The sequence below is a fragment of the Erinaceus europaeus genome, chromosome 3 (genome assembly GCF_950295315.1).
Source record: "Erinaceus europaeus chromosome 3, mEriEur2.1, whole genome shotgun sequence".
NCBI lineage: Eukaryota > Metazoa > Chordata > Mammalia > Eulipotyphla > Erinaceidae > Erinaceus > Erinaceus europaeus.
Window position 1 is genome coordinate 48,539,988 of NC_080164.1, and position 14,483 is coordinate 48,554,470.

Genomic DNA, 14,483 nt, shown 5'->3' on the forward strand with positions numbered 1-14,483 from the left:
GATTTATGTATATTAAACCAAATTTGCATCCCTGAGATAAACCCCACTTGATGAACATGTTGAACAATCTTTTTAATATACTGCTGTATCCAATTGGCTACAGTTTTGTTCAGTATTGTAGCATTTTTGTTCATCAGAGATATTGGTCTGTAGTTTTCTTTTTTAGCTGTGTTCCTGTCTGCTTTTGGTATCAGAGTGATGTTGGCTTCATAGAAGCTGGAAGGGAGTATGCCAGTGTTTTCAATCTTCTGGAAGACTTTTAAAAGTAGAGGTATTAGTTCTTCTTTGAAGATTTTGTAGAATTCATTTGTAAAACCATCTGGTTCATGACTTTTATTCTTGGGAAGGTTTTTGATAACTGTTTCAATTTCATTAGCTGTGGTGGGCCTGTTCATGTCATCTAGTTTCTCTTTACTTAATTTTGGAAGTTCATATATATCTAGGGAATAGTCCATTTCTTCCAGGTTCTCTGGCACTTGGCGCCATGTGCGCTATCACCCCCCCCCCCTTTTTTCCCTTTTTACCACCAGGATTGTCAGTGGGCCTAGGTGCCTGCATGATGAATCTACTGCCAACACCCATTTTTCCATTTATTTATTTATTTATTTATTTCCGTGCTTTCTTTTATTTGCTAGGGCAGAGAGAAATTGAGAGAGGAGAGAGAGAGAAATTGAGAGAGGAGAGAGAGAGAGAGAGAAAGAGAGAGAGAGAGAGAGAGAGAGAGAGAGAAGTAAACATAAGATAACAGTTTTTGAGGCCACCCCCTTCTGTAGGTGGGGGCCAAAGGCTTGAACCTGGTGCTTGAGAATGATAACCTGTGAGCTTAACCAGGTACACACTCACTCCCCGCTCCCCACCCTCCCAGTCTTGTTGGGTTGTGATCATCTCAATGAATTCTATTCTTTACATTATCTGTAGGTTGGTGATGTTTAGGAACCACAGGAGGATCTGCACCTGGTGAGAGTGAAGAGCAGGAGAGCAGTCACAGGGCCAATATGGTGCTTGGAGCCAGATTCAAGAACAGTAGTGAATACAGTGAGGTGGGCTCTAGAGTTTTCCTATTACATGAAAGGAAATATTTGCACTCATTTGATACGAGGGGAAAGTGGACCTCAAAAGTTTGAAGGGTAAAAGACATGTAGTTATTCCACTACAGTCTCAGATGTAAGAGACTTATGGGTACATTCTAGTATCATTGTCTCCTTGTACATGCTGAGCTGTTCCTCCTCAGTGAGGGAGAGATGTCTTTCCTCTGGCTAAGTCCGAGCTATACAGAAATAGGGTGTAGGGATATGTTCTACTTTCTTAGTATCTATTTTTTTTCCTGATAATTGTCAATGAATTTATTGAAAATTTGTTGTATCAGTCTTCACATTTATAAGACAGTTCAATCCTTGTGGCACTTATATAGCTGTAGAAATTATTAATATCCCAGAATTACATTTTCTAGTTACTATATACAGTCCTTCCAAGTCACTTCACTTCTCTGAACCTTAGTTTCTTCATCTATAAAACAGAAATAATACAAATAGATATAACATAGTGTTATTGTCAGGATTAAACAAGTTAGTATCTTTACGAGACTGCCTGAAAAGGCTATCATAATAGTAGTAATATTTATTCACAACAGTTAACATTAAAGAGTGTTTGAAATGTGACAAATATTGATTGAACTACTTCTATATATATTATTGTGGTATTAAACTGGTAAGAACAGATGCTAAACTTGATTCTAGCTAAAAGGCTGAGAAGCAATACATGTTACGGGTAATGCATATAATTACCTCTTAAAGTAAATACCACCATATATAGATAAGTAATGCATAACTCAGAGAGGTTAAGGTATCCACTTATGTCACACAATCAGTAAGTAGTAGAGCCAGGTTATAACCCAGGTTAGTGACCTTCAGAACACTCTTATTTCGGGGGCTGGGCAGTAGCAAGGCGGGTTAAGCGCACATGGTACAAAGCGCAAGGACCGGCTTAAGGATCCTGGTTCGAGCCTCCAGTTCTCCACCTGCAGGGGAGTCGCTTCAGAGGCAGGTCTGCAAGTGTCTGTCTTTCTTTTCCCCTCTGTCTTCCCATCCTCTTCAATTTCTCTCTGTCCGATCCAACAGTGACGACATCAACAACAACAGCAATAATAACCACAACAACAATAAAACAATAAGGGCAACAAAAGGGAAAATAAATAAAAAATTTTTAAAAATTAAAAAAAAAAACTTTTATTTACTGCATTGCATGTACCACTCAATAGAAAATAATAATAATGGCTCTTCTTCTTATTATTATTGAAGAAATGTCTTAGAGAAATGAGTAAGTTGTTCAAGGTATCACAGCCTTTGGAGCAGAAAGCCATTGGCTTCCTATGGCCCCAGCTAATGGTATAACTGGGTCTAGGGAACTGGAATGGGTTAAATGATCTCAGACAGTCTAGGTCGACTGTACCAAGGACCATGTCCTCTGAATATTGGTTGTGGATGGATGAGGGCAGGGTTCATGACCTCTGATATGCTCTGGAGCAGCCAGTTTCTCTGCAGTGAGTCTGACTTATGATGTTGGAGACCAGACTTGTTGGAGCCCAGAACCCATCCACACCCAGCTTTGATTTACATGGGAATGTTTCCTCACTGTTGGCATTGAGAAAGGGAAATAACAAATTTGGGGTGTTTGCTTATTTCCATCAGTAATTTTGGGAGGGAGAGGGTAAAGGCTGATTAATTCTGCAACAGCTCATTAAAAAATAATATCCCTTTGAAGCCCATAGCAGCAAGTGGAGAACTGTTTTGCAACGTTGGTGGGACATTGGGTAGTCTCCAACTCATCCCTTTGATGCCACTGCATAATGTGTGGACTCTAGAGTTGTACCTTTCGGCAGAGTCGAGGGAAATTTGGAACTGGGCTCATGGGATTGTGACATAAAGAGAACTCTGGGAATACATGGCTACTAAGGAATCCCACAGAAAGAACCCCCAGGCTGAAGCTGGACTTAGCCCATATCCTGTCCCTCAGGGCCCCTATAGGACCCCCCACTGGGCAACTGCTACCTTCCATAGTGAATCAAACCACCCCAGTGAGGTAGGGGACCGCAGCTGGCTGAGAACCCTTGTGGCTACCAGTACCTCCACCTCAGGAAGACATGACAAGCCAAGGAAAACACTGGGTAAACTTAGCCTGTGCAACTCTCAGTAACTCATTTAGAATTTACTAGTTCTTTTAAAACAGAGCACAGAAGCCTTGGAGGGCAAGTTTTGCTACTCCCTAGAGGGTAACCTAGTTCCATGTCCTATTCATCTGTGCTTTTTGGCACCTAGAAGGTGCTCAGTAAATGCCTGTTCAATTTCAATCATCTTTTGTGGTTTTCTCTCTCTCTCTCTCTCTCTCTCTCTTTTTTTTTTTTAGCTTGGAAACACCCCAACCATAATCTATTGGATTGCCTAGATTTTGGCTGAGACCAAGTGTTGAAATAGTGGGTTGCTTAAGACTGATTATTCCCAATTAAACAAATAGTCAAGTGAACATTTATTGGTCAGGTATTGAGTTGGATGCTGTGGTAGGAGAACGACATGCAACTGAGTAGGGAGAATGCAGAGTGGGAACTGTCACAGCAAGAATATAGACAATTCAACTGCAGAGAGAACACAGAAGAACAAAAGAAATTAGATTAAGACATCAGGCGAGTGCCCGTTGTGAGGAGCACTGCTGGAAGAGTCTTGAAGGATGAGTGAGATTTTGGAAGATGTTGCATCAAGAAAGAAGTTTTTAGTTAGCATGAATGACAAAAGCAAAGACTCTAGGGCATGTAGCTATACTGGTAAATATGCAGGGTGGATGGACTTCTGGTATGGAATGTTAAAATATAAGCTAAAAAAAGGTTTAAAAACAATTTTTATTGTACAAATATACAGTGAACTCAGAGATCTTTTTTATTCATTAATTAGGGAGTCAGCGGAGTGGCAAATTATTTCAAAGAGTGATTTGAGGGAACAAAGCATATGCAATCAATAAGAAGGAATGTTGATAGAAGATTGAATGAACAGTTAGAGATGAAGTTGGTTAATGTTCTATAGAGCAAATAAGCCTTAACACATGGAGATATTTTTCCTACCAGAGAGAATTAATTTGCAATTCTACTGGACAACAAAAAAATCACTTAATAACTTTCCAATTTTATAAACCCAAACTTAATAGAATATACCAGAATCAATGGTAAATAGCAAGTTGAATAAACATTGTATTTCTTTTAGAATATCAGATGACTACTAGGCAGCCCTCTGCCCACCCCCATGCTCTAGGATAATTTTGAAAAGGCATATGGTAACCTTCTTCCCTAATTTCCAAAGTTCAGGTAATTTGGGTGAAAGAAAAATGGTCTGTATAGACTTCTAGGAGTTGTTGATAGATGTGAATTAATATAAAATGTTATCAGCATATTGGAAGGTGGCAGGAAAGACTGAGTGAAGAGAGAGGATGGAGAAGTGAATTCCAGTTGGAAGGCTATGGTAATTGTTTAGGCAGAGAATATAGTGTAACAATGGGTTTAGAAAAGAGAGGGTTGCTACCTCACTAGGGAAATATAGAAACAGGCTGGGCATATGTACTGACCTGCTAACGTCTGTGTCTAGAGAAGAAGCAATTGCCTTCCATCTTCTGCATCCCATAAAAATGTTTGGTTCAGGGGGTTGGGCGGTAGCGGGTTAAGCACACATGGCACAAAGCGCAAGGACCGGCATAAGGATCCGGGTTCGAGCCCCCCCCCCCCCAGGCATCACCTAGCAAAGAAGGAAGTTGGAGGTAGGTGCTGTAGCTTTGGGGGTATCTTGGAATGATCTAGGTTGCTTACAAAAGTCCTAAGCCTATTTCCCATCCCAGAATTTATGATTCAATAGACCTTAGTGTGCCCTGTCTCAGGGAGCTCCAAAATCTTCCCAGGTCACTCTAACATACAAAGAGTGCTTGAGGTGGAAGAGACTAGGGCACCACAGGTTAGAAGGTACTAGGCAGCCTGGAATGTGACAGAGAAGAAACAAGAGTATTTCAACACTACTGTTGGGATGTAAGGAAAGTTGAGAAGAGAGACTGGGCTGGATGGAACTAGTGACATCTTGATCTTGCTCCAATGTAGAAATGCAGATCATTTGACACATGCTCCACTCTGGGAGATTTGGGATTTGGAGTCCTATTGAGGACTTGAACTAAGGACAGAATTTGGTAAAAAATATATTATTTTTAGTTTTGCCAGGATTTCAATACCCTTATGTGTACAATGAAAAATTGAACTATGTGGCATCTAGGTTCCTTCTAGTTCAAGAGTGACAACATTCTGCATTGATTTGATATTACTAATGTTTATTGATATTGGGTTGATTTGTAACTAAGACATCCATGGCAAGAGACTTAGCGAATACCAGCTTAATTAGAATGAGTCTGTCATTTTTTTTTTAATCAAAAGAATACTATGTATTTATAGTAAGACATACAAGATAAAATTGTATAGATTATAAATGTATATAGCAATATGACGCATAAATCGTGTTATCTTTACATTTGTGAGCATATATGCATGCATATTTAATATTGTACATAAATGGGGAGTATATTGTGCAAATGGTTCTGTAACTTGATTTAATATGTGTTTAATATTTAATATATTTTTCACATTTTGACATACTTCTAAATCTGTATTATTTATAACAACCTCATTATAGTTGTCAGTTACATGGTATTCCATGACATAACACCATAATTTAACTAATCTATATAGACATTTAGCTTGTGTCAGTAGTTTATCTTATTATAATGTGTTCCAATAAACTTTCTTGTATATATATTTGTGCAATGATGCAAATATTATTTATTATATTGGGTTGTCAGAAATTCATGATGTGTTTTTTTGCATAGAAAACCAGAATAATATGTCATGACTTTTCTGATAATCCAATAGAACAGATCCTTTAGAAACAGAATTGCTAGGTATGAGGTTAAGTGAATTGAAAATTTTAAGAGCATTACCTCCAAAATTGTACTAGTTTATATGCACAATTACAGAAAGTATGAGTTCATTTTTCCTCATTGTCTTATAAATATACTTCCAAAGTCTTAAATTGCATTGTTAGAGGTGAAAAATGATAACTCTTTGTTTTAATCTACATTATTTAGTGTGAGAGAAATTCATTATTTTTTATTTATTTACCTATGTGACCTTCCTTTTTAAACAGTTTATGCCTTTTATTCTTATTGTTCTTTTTTTTTTGTTCTTTTCTTATAATTTTCAGTGTGCTTGTTATTATACACTAAAGTCCCATATATATTTGGGTTTATTTCTGAATTCCTTATTCTGCTCCAATCATCTGTCTAGTAAAGCATGAATGTTTTCATAAATAGATTTATATTTTAATATTTGGTAAAATTAAGCTATCCTCAATTACCTGTTTAGTCAGAATTTTCTCACATTTTTTTTCAAATGAATTTTGATATTTTATCAAATTAAGCATCCTGTTGTATCTTTTTGTAACTGTAATTGAGTAAATATATAAATCAGAGCTGACTTTGATATAATAAACTTGTTGAGGAATAGGATTTGCTTACTAAATTTTTTTTGTTGCTACAAAGTAAGGTCTTCATGCTTTCTTCATAGAGGTCATGTATGTTTCTTAAGTTTACTCCTTGATATTTTATATTTGTTTTTGCTGTTGGGCAGATAACTTCTTTCTTCCAACCTAGTTTACATCTGGTTTGCATATAAAAGTCTATTGATTTTCCTATATTCTGGAAGAACCATGACAAGAAGCTTATAGAAGAAGAGAAATAATTTGGAGATTTCAGTGAAATTAAGGGAGGAAGCATTTCAAGGAGAAAGCTGCTGACAGTAACACATGATGTCAAGGTCAAATGGGAGAGACTAGAGCCTATACTAAGAATGACTGAGGTGATTCAGTAGAAATGAGAATGATTAGGAATAATCCCATGAGGGACGTGACAATTATTCTTGTCTTTTGTGTGCTATACATTGCTGCAGTTAGAGTCCACCACATATAACTCAGAAACTTGTAAGCATATGTGGTGCAGTGTGTGTGTATAAATTTACACATATGCAAATGCAGTTGGACAAGGAGCATAAGTACTAGTCTCAGAATCTGTAGCCTTATTTGACAGATGATCATCAATAGTTTAGTTTCCAAGGGGCAGGCTTTGAATCCTAAGTTGCAAGTGAATCAAATGAGAGCAAATTGATCTCTGCTACTATAGAACCAGTATATGTGGACATGGATTTGCTTCTCATGGAAAGTGAGAGCAGCCGATGAATAATAAGACATTTATTTAAAAACTGGTTTCAAGTGAAAAATTTGTTCAAATGGTACCAGAGTTCCCTAAATGGTCATAAATCCACGACTTGGCTGGAGTCTAGCCTTCCTTTTCCTGCCTAGGCTTAGCAGCCTTGCTGCCAGCCATAAGGGTTCCTTTGGCACAGGGAAGGGGAGGAAGAAGAGCTATGTGATTGACTTATGGTATTGTCTTCTCTTTATTGTTTTCTGCTTACCCAACCTTGTATTTTAGCAAAAGAGAGATTTTCCTTGATTGTGATGTTAGAAAACTGGGTAAAGATATATGAATATTTTACTTATGGAAATATATTTTCTATTAACTGGATCTCAATGGCCAGTCAATGAATTTCCGAGAAAACTGACTTCTTCAGTTGTAGGACCTGAGGTGTCCAGCTGAAAATAAAGGAGTATTACTTTGGATGCTGATGGTCACTCCTTAATATTTAACTTCAATTTTTTAATGATTGAGCTGTTTCTTTATTTTTGTTTATTTATTATTGAATAGAGACAGAGAGAAATTGAGAAGGGAGGAAGAGATAGAGGGGAAGAGAGACAGAGAGACAGCTGCAGCTCTACTTCACCACTTGAGAAGTTTTCTCCATGCAGGTGAAGACCAAGGACTTGAACTGTGATGTGTGCATTTAACCAGGTGTGCCACTGCCTTGCCCCATTAACATTTAACTTTTTAGTTAACTTTTATACTGTAGAATAAGGATGAAATTTACCTGTGATTTGGAGGAAGGACTTTTTGAGAGAATAAAATTGATAATCAAATTCAAGAGGGAGATTTCTCAGCTAGCTAGCTAGAAATACAGGATGCCTAATTATATTTGAATTTCAGATAAGCAGGGAATAAACATTTATATTTTTATTTCCTAACTCTGGCAATACTATACAGCCAATAGTTCTAAGATGGTGATGCTTATAGAATGTATGATAGTAAACACATGAGCAAAGCTTAGCTGGACTTTCACAGGTTTATCCTGTGGGTTGAAGTCTCTTTGGAATAAGTCATCCTAGGCGAGACATCTACTGGATTCCAGTTTGTGTATTTATTCTCTGTGTAGTGAGCTTCTTGTATTCTTCATCCAGGAGGGCTCCAAATTTTAGTAGCATTAACATGTTTACATGCTTGGTGTTATACTTTAGAGGCTGTTTCCCTTTGCAGTAATCTCCCATAGATGTCTCTACTTGGCTTCTCTCTCAACATTCCCTTCATGCCATACTACCCCATCATGTACACATCCATCTGAAAAATGATTCCCAGACTCCATTTCACCAATGTCCTGTGGTGGTGAGGTGCCAGTCAAACCTACTGGCTGCAGAACTCAAACATGTGTATGTTGCTTGGGATTTTCAGCCCTGTAGTCACATCTGTGACTCTTATTTCTTGAGTTCTCCAGAGCCCACCATTTAAACCCCTCTATAGCTCTTTATGTAGAATTTGTTAGCTGATTAGTTCCCGTGAATCCTATTAGAACTGGCCAAATGTATTGAATAGGAATGTTGCTTTAAGCCTAAGGGTCTTGTTCTAGGGATATTCAGGGCCACCAAAAAGACACTAAATTCTGTTCTCCTGCATGTACACCCTTATCTTACTGTTGTTTCTAGTTTGGGTACTAGAAAGATAGATATTTCTGCCTTTGAACTCCTGACTGAGTTGGTTTGTTTAAAAGATGCTTCTCTAAACTTCAAAAGCAGTTTAAGTAGAGAGGCATCCAGTAAGTGTTGACAATAAAATTGAATCAAGGAGTTCACTCTTTGATCCACTGAGGTCTAGCTTGATAATCCATGACATTTCTCTCTGAAATTTGCCTTTTGGGTCTACAGGTCTTCCAACAGGATAATTTCCTCAGTTGCTTCTTTAAAGAACACTACAGAGATTACAGAATTGAGAATGAAGGGCTGAAACCAAGAAAAATAACTTTTTAAAAAATTTAAATAGATAGAAACAGAGTGAAAAAGACCACAGACTGTGAACTTCCTTCAGTATGGTCAAGGCTGGCCAAAAGCCTGGGCCATTCACATCACAAAGCAGCACACAGTCAAAATGAGTTCTTTCACTTGCCCTATAAACTTTTTTTTTAATTTTTTTAATATTTATTTTATTTATTCCCTTTGTTGCCCTTGTTGTTTTTATTGTTGTTGTCGTTGTTGGATAGGACAGAGAGAAATGGAGAGAGGAGGGGAAGACAGAGAGGGGGAGAGAAAGACAGACACCTGCAGACCTGCTTCACCGCCTGTGAAGCGACTCCCCTGCAGGTGGGGAGCCGGGGCTCGAACCGGGATCCTTATGCCGGTCCTTGTGCTTTGCGCCACCTGCGCTTAACCCGCTGCGCTACAGCCCGACTCCCGCCCTATAAACTTTTAAAAACATTTTTTTTATTATCTTTATTGGATAGAGACAGCCAGAAATCAAGAAGGAAGGGGGTGATAGAGAAAGAGATAGAGACACCTGCAGCACTGCTTCACCATTCTCAAGCTTTCCCCCCTGCAGGTGGGGACTGGGGGCTCGAACCTGGGTCCTTGAACATTGTAACACATGTGCTCAACCTGGTGTGCCACCACCCGGCTCCCTGCTCTATAAACTTTAATAAAATAGCTGAAAGCCATGATCACAATCATTAATGATACTACACTTTCAATGTGTTTCGGGAGATTTATATCTTTTCTTTAATTTTTACATCATTGCTAGCAGGCATTATGCTTACACAGCTACAAAAACTGAAATCCTGACAGTCTGTTTCTTTTGCCCATGAGTAAGGTCCAGTAAGAATTGGACCCAGTATTCAAATAAATGTCCATCTGGCCTGAGTCTTAGGTTTGCCCAATGAACCAGGTTATGCTCCCTTTCTTGCTGGTTGTTGGGGACTTTTGTTTTGTGAATTTGGTGCAAGGGTCCATTGAGGGAAATGTAAGGAATAATAATAATAACAGTTTCAAAACTACCCATAAACAAAATATATTTTCCTTTTTTAATATTTGTTTATTCCCTTTTGTTGCCTTTGTTGTTTTATTGTTGTAGTTATTATTGTTGTTGTTGATGTCATCATTGTTTGATAGGACAGAGAGAAGTGAAGAGAGATGGGGAAGAGAAAGACACTTGAAGACCTGCTTCATCGCTTGTGAAATTACTCCCTGCGTGTTGGGAGCCGAGGGCTGGAACTGGGATCCTTACCGGTTCTTGCGCTTCATGCCACGAGGGCTTAACATGCTGTGCTACCACCCAACTCCTGATATATTTACCTTTTATCTCATATCCCTTCTACTTTTTGCTGGTCATATAACAGCTTTTCCCCCTCCTTAAAGAAAAAAATCAAACCAGACGTCAGTGTCCCCAGTTCTAAATTCCTTCAACAATTTTCACATTCTCTAGAGAAATAGCTCAACATGTTAAGAGACCCTAAGGCCCCAGGTTTAACCCCGGACACCACTATAAACCAGAGCAGTGCTCTGATCTCTCTCATAAAAATGTATTTTTTAAAAGGTGTTTCTGCAGGTGGTGCAGTTGTTAAAGAATTGGCAGGAGGTTCTGAGTTCAGTCCCCGACATCATACCAAATACAGCCTGGTGGTGCAGCTAAAGAATGCTCTATTTGGAAAATCACCTGACCACTATGAGCAAAAGGAATAAGGCAACTTAGCTTGGTCCTGGGTCCTTAGAATCTGATTTGGGTCTACAGGCAGGCTTTTGTGACACCAGACCCTGCCTTGACCCTGATTAATTACTCTGTAGTTACTCACACAACTAAATTCCTGATGTCAGTGGATCTGATGATGCATATCCAGGCTGCCAAGGAACACAGAGCAGTGCTAATCCTGGTGAGCTTGCCCCAGGGCTGGGCAGGATGTCCAATCAAATGATTATCATATGATGAAGCCGCAATGCTCCCTGCCTATCCTGGCTTTCCTGCTGCCTTCTGGGGCATTTGGAACTGAAGGTAGCTCATACAAATCACATGTCAGGCTGCCAGCCTAGCAGCTTTACCTTGCTGAAGGTTTCCCTCACTCTCCGTTGATAGTGATCGAGCCCTCCCAGTTGGAGCTTGTTACCTGGGAGGTGTCCAGATCAAATTATGAAAACTGGCTTGGGTGTTGCTGTTGCGGTCAATTAGCAGTGGTCCCATTAAAATGAGGGTTGGCAAAGCTGGGAGTCACTGAGCACCATTTCCAAGGCACTGTGGGTGCACTGTTTTCCCAGAATCTCTTCTTTTAGTCAGCCTTTTTTTTTTTTTTTTCCAAGTTGAAACTCTTGGGAATATGAAGAGTTTGAACCTGTGGGTTTCTGATTTCGAATATAGTGAATCATGGGTGTTGAGATGGGATGGAATGCTCTATTCAGAAGCTTGGTTGAACTTCCTTTGCCTCTTCAGGAAAGGATGTACTTTGTTGAGAACCAGTGAACTCAGCCAGTTGCCAGAAAGTGACCAGAGACCAGGTACCTGTAAGAGTTCCTTTAGACATCCCCAATACACTAAGAGAGGAAACCTCTTTCTACACAAGAGTTGTCTCTAGAACTTTGCAGGCAGTTATTGGAGCTTTCAGGCTGGAACATCTCAAGGTAGCCTATGCTCATCATTTTGGGAGTAGGTTTCATTCTGAAGTATTTTATTGTTTGAATCTCCAGAAATTACCTGGTGTACTAGCTAGGTAGGATGGGTTCTTCTAAATAGGTAGGACCCAGACTGGGTAGGGGCACCCCTGGTTGAGCGCACATGTTATAATGTGCAAAGACCCAGGTTTGAACCCCTGGTCCTCACCTGCAGGGGGAAAGCTTTGCATGTGGTGAAGTAGACCTGCAGGTGTCTCTCTGTCTCTCTCTCCCACTCTATTGGCTAGCCCTTCTTTCCCTCTCAATTTCTAGCTGTATCTATCCATAAATAAAGGTAGTTTAAACAAATTAAGGTTTTAAAAAATAGGTAGGATTCGTTTCTTCTAAAATGAGTCCTTCCACACAAATAATCCCCCCTCCCCCTTTAAGGCGGTTTCTAGCCCAGCAGTATCAGCATTATCAAGTGTTAGAGATACAAATTATCAGCCCCCAAACCAGAGCAGAAGAATCAGAAACTGGAGTTGGGGCCCAGCAGTCTATTTCAGTAGGGACTTCCCTATTTTTACATTGTGAGTACAGTTCCAATGGTCCACTGCAGGGAAATGTAAGCCTGTCTGATACCCACACTCAAACAGTGCTCCATTCAGCAGATCAACTGACTGACTGACGAAAGCAAGAGGAATAAAGCAACCAGGTCCTGATTTAAATCTGTGAGTTACTTCCTTAGACCTGTACCACTTACTTAGTCTGTGAACTACAGCAATGGCAACTTCTGGGAGATGGCTAGAAATGCAAAGCCTCAGACTCACCTCTCAGGGCCAGAAATTGCGTTTTAGCAAGGCTTACATTACACTCTATTTTAGTATATACTTTTTTATGTGTGTGCAAAAATGGGGAATGGACTCAGAACCTCACATATATGCTATGCCACTGAAGGTGGCCTCCTTAAACTAATTTCTTGTTCATTGCTTTTTAAAATTTTATTTATGGAAAGATAGAAAGAGAAGAGAAATCATTCCATTCACTGTGCTTCTATGTGGTGCTAGGGTTTAAATCCAAGGCCTCACACACCGTGAGGTATAGGCTGTGCTATGTGAGCTGTCTCTTGACTCCGTGTTTGCACTGTAAAACTTGGGAAGTGCTGCTTTAGAGTATGGTTCTCAACCTTAACACTATATCATGCTCATCTAATGCTCACCCCAGAGCAACTAAATAAGAATTTCTTGGGGTGCGGCCCAGGTGTTTATTAAATATTTCCCTAGTGATCCTACTATGTAGTCAAAGTTCAGAGCAAGTGCTCTGGACTCTAGAATCGTAGGGAGTTTTCTGTTAAAAAGCAACCCAACAGTGGTCCAGGAGGTGGTGCAGTAGATAAAGCATTGGGCTCTCATGCTTGAGGTCCTGAGTTCAATTCCTGGCAGCACATGTACCAGAGTGATGTCTGGGTCTTTCTCTTTCTCCTCCTGTCTTTCTCACATATAAAGAAATAAAATCTTAAAAAAAAAAAAAAAGCAACCCAACAACCAGCCAGCTACACAAAATGGTAATACAGATGAAAGCTTCTCAGCAACACGGAAGAACTTTGTATCTCATGCAAGTGTTGGGTAGATGAGGACTTCTTTATCAAATCAGCCTGAGGGGGAGGCATGGCAGGGCCTGGGTATTCATAAGTAGCAATTTATCTAGGGGTCTATTACAAATACTACATTTTCTGCTGTCTGTTTCTATAGTGTAGTGGTTATCACATTCACCCCACAAATAATACATTTCCTGGGTAACCTTTGTCAGGAAAGAATTAGGAAATATGCTTGAGAGAATCTATTGTCCAACTGTATCTGTCATTACTATGTTAGTTAATGTGCTAATTATGGTGATGAGTCAGATATTTGATAACCATTGATAATTTAATATGATAATCACAATTATATTGGATAAAATAGACACATACTTTCTTCCTCTTTTCTTTCCTTTCTTCCTCCCTTCCTTCCTTCCTTCCTTCCTTTTTCTTCCTTCCTTCCTTCTTCCTTCCTCTCTTTCTTTCTTTCTTTCTTTCTTTCTCTCTTTCTTTCTTTCTTTCTTTCTCCACCAGGGTTATTATTTGGGCTTGGTGTCGGAACTATGAATCCTCAGCTCCTGGCAACCTTTTTTATTTCCTCCTAATTTTTACTAGATATGACAGAGAGAAATTGAGAGAGAATGAGGAGTTAGGGAGAGAAAGATAGACACCTGCAGTCATGCCTCACTGTTTGTGAAGCAGACCCTCTGCAGGTGTGGAGCTGGGGGCTCGAACCTGGGGCCTTAATATGTGCGCTTAACCAGGTATGTCACCTCCTACCCCTAGATACATACTTTCTATATTTTTTTATATGTAGGATTTGTGCTATTTATATTTTTTATATTTAGGATTTGTGCTATTTAGAGAGTCTCTAGTCATTATCTTTTTTAAATATTATTTTATGATAGGCATAAATATTTTTCTTTTCTTTGGTGATAAGGACATCAAGGCCCAGAAAAATCATAACTTCTTTAAGGACACAGTTAGAAAGAAATAGTTAAGGTTTGAAGAGTGTTTTTTTTTTTTTTTTTAATGCCCATCTTAACTGTTGT

The 14,483-nt window shown here is 39.1% G+C and overlaps 1 long non-coding RNA gene and 1 pseudogene across 1 annotated transcript in view; both read right to left on the reverse strand.

The window, feature by feature from the left end:
- The window catches only part of LOC132537482 (uncharacterized), a 583,655-nt gene that overhangs the window by 86,086 nt on the left and 483,086 nt on the right, over positions 1 to 14,483 (reverse strand). The gene's annotated exons all lie outside the window — the stretch shown is intronic.
- On the reverse strand, positions 1,639 to 1,756 carry LOC132537786 (U2 spliceosomal RNA; annotated as a pseudogene).